The sequence below is a fragment of the Erithacus rubecula genome (genome assembly GCF_903797595.1).
Source record: "Erithacus rubecula genome assembly, chromosome: 1".
Taxonomy (NCBI): domain Eukaryota; kingdom Metazoa; phylum Chordata; class Aves; order Passeriformes; family Muscicapidae; genus Erithacus; species Erithacus rubecula.
This window is the reverse complement of record NC_136658.1, coordinates 85,387,379-85,390,555: the sequence shown is the minus strand read 5'-3', so window position 1 is coordinate 85,390,555 and position 3,177 is coordinate 85,387,379.

Genomic DNA, 3,177 nt, shown 5'->3' with positions numbered 1-3,177 from the left:
TCTTACTTTTACTAAAAAGACATCAGCCATCAAAGTTCCACTGTCTCAATATGTGATGTAGGGCAGTTCCTGGGCTCAGTGACATGCTGTGCATACCCAAGGTACTAAAGAGTGGGGATCCGTTCCATGGTCTTGCCAAGTGGCTGCTGTGATAACATTGGAATAATTTTGTTTTGCATGACAGTAACAAAATAAGGAGAAAAATAGGGAAAAGGAGGGAAATTTATTTTCTGCCTGTCCACAGCTGCAAGCACTAATAATATTGAAAATCTTTACTGTGGTCGCCTTTAACAATAAAACAAAATCAAAGTATCCTGAGATTTATCACAGTACTCCACAACCTACTCCTAGGAAACCAACTCATTGATTGCATATAAAGAATGGCAGATGACAAATGCATTGGTCTGGATTGCATATTTAGATGTTTTGGATGGCACAGACTCCACAATTTGTGAATTTGGAGAGAGGACACTAGATGTGAGTCCAAGATTGAAATTGCTCATAATCTCCTTATTTTGCAGAAATCACAGGAGGCAAGACTGAAAGCAGCTACTAAAATTTAGGATTATGTATAAAAATGCAGTCATTCCTGTTTTGGAATTAAGATAAGAACATGTTACATCATATTAAAACCACTATTAAAAGATTTTGAAATGCATTCAGAACAGTGTGGAAGAAGATAATTTTAATTTTGTATAAACTAAGAGAGAATTTGTGAGTCAAAGCCAAATTTCTTCACATAAAAACAACTTTTACCAGTTACCTGGTATCTAATGTATTTTGAGATATCCTTGAAAATCCGTCCAACTCTTTTCTAAGACATAAGCCAGAGTAGTGTGGGTCTCCCAAAAGTATTCTAATAAATTATATTATTTGTAATAGAGGCTAGAAGTTGTATGCATAAGGCTTATTTATTTTTCCAAATATATTATCTGGCCTAATAAAAGGTGCTAGAAATTCTGTTTAGAAAATTTGCCTTACCTGCCTTTTGACTATCCCAGCAAGAGCAATGTGACCATTCAGTGAACCAGTTCTTTCAGTTCATGTCCTTTTCTGGGGGATAATTTTTCCTAGGCTTCTGTGAGACTCTGAAATGCTTACGTAAGCTGCTTTCTCATGTTAAGACTTCATCTGAACTTCTAAATCCAAATGAGTTTGTATTTTATATACCTAAAGATTCTAAAGAGGCATCTAATTTGTGAGTCAGAGAAGCATTTTGCATTTGGATCCAGACAACAGATCCCAGCTGCTCCCTGACTCCACAGTGTGAGCAATAGTTGTGCTCATGTTCCCTCTTTTTTCTCTAACCAATTCCATTGCTCTCACTCTTTGTGTGGCTGAAAGTTCTCCCAAAGTCCAGGTACCACACCATACCTGGGTAGGACTAGAATGTTTATCTTTATCTTTATGGTAGCTTTGGTTATTTACTATTATCTAATTTGCCATTATCTAATTACCATTATCTAATTTACAATCTATCTATTTACCATTATTGAATGGTTATTTATGGTAGCTTTCTAACTGAGGGCTATAGTAAATGTAGACCATTCTTTCTGTAACTTTGTTTTGTCAACTTCCTGGTCAACAGCAGATGAACATGAGTTGGCAGTGTTCCCAGCCAAGAAATCCAGTGACATCCTGTCTGGGACCAGAATTAGTGTGGCCAGCAGGAGCAGGGCAGGGATTGTCCCCCTGTACTCAGCACTGGCGAGGCCACACCCCGAGTTCTGTGTTCAGTTTTGGGACCCTCACTACAGGAAGGATATTGAGGTGCTGGAGTGCATCCAGAGAAGTGCAACAAAACTGGAGAAGGGTCTGGAGCACAGGTCCCATGAGGAGTGGCTGAGGGAGCTGGGGGTGTTCAGCCTGGAGAGGAGGCTCAGGGGTGACCTGATCACTCTATAACCAAAGGAGGGTTGGCCTCTTCTCCCAGGTAACTAACAACAGGACAAGAGAAAACGGTCTCAAGTTGTGCCTGGGGATTGGATGTTAGGAAAAATTCCTTCTCTGAAAAGGTGAAAGGCATTGGAATAGGCTGCTCAGGGAACTGATGGGATTACCATCCCTGGGAGCGTTCAAAAGATGTGTGGATGTGGCACCTGGGAACATAATTTGGTGGTGGATGTAGCAGTACTGCATTGGCAGTTGGATTTGATGAACTTAGAGGTCTTTTCCAATCTTAACAATTCTCTGACTCTATGAATAAATGCTTAGTAGAGATTATTTTGAAGTTGCCAAAGAAGATTCTGTGCCTTTCCATTCATGACTCATGCCCAGAGTCTTCTTCCATCAGCAAAAGGCCACAGGAAAGCTCTCAGAAATCCAGACACAGTTAGAACACCCCAGAAGGCAAGAGACTCCAGGTACCAGATGTGTGCCTCACTTCATCATGAGTGTAATGGGGGTGTATGAGGAACATCTTCCTTTGCTGCAATAAAGGGGAAACTGAGGCAGCAAAGGAACTTGTTCAGAAAGACGGAATGGGAGCTATGGAGAAGCTTCTGTTTGCTATTAGGGCTTTATCCAAAGTAGCTTACTTTTATGGAAGATGGAAGCAAGCTTACATTGATGTTCCCTCTGGAGATCATGTGTTCCTCTGACCTGCTCTCACCCAGAAAGAACAGGGCTGACAGAGCCAGACCAGGGATGGGAAAGCTTCACAGCCTGGTGTGTAGCACAAGCTTGGTCCTCCAAACCACTGCTGGCTCTTGTGCTTCCCCATGGAAGCCAAGAGAGGGCACAGCATACATTGCTGACATTGGTCCTCAGAAGACGGATATTCAGTGCAGATGCTGATTGAAAATAAAAGAGGAGAGGAATAAAGATTAAAGGACTATAGAAGACAGGTCTGGCACTGTACATGTTTGCACTCTGCACGTTTGCTTTTGGCTGGGAGAGCCTTTCTCTAGCAGAAGTCCCCCACAGGTGTTCTCCATCCTGCCTTATTGCCAGCACATACCCCTCAAAAACAGATTACAGGCACTTCTCTCTCTTCCTCATCCTGTCAGCTCCATTATTCCCAGTACTCACACTGGAAAACAGGTGGGCCACAGCCTGGCCCAGAGGCACCTTCTGTTTCCTTTGTTGCCTGGTCACAGTAAAGGTGGCTCAGAGACAAGAAGGATGTTATTTTGCAGTATGCCAAATAATAAAGAATGAAAACCATCAAGACTCCCT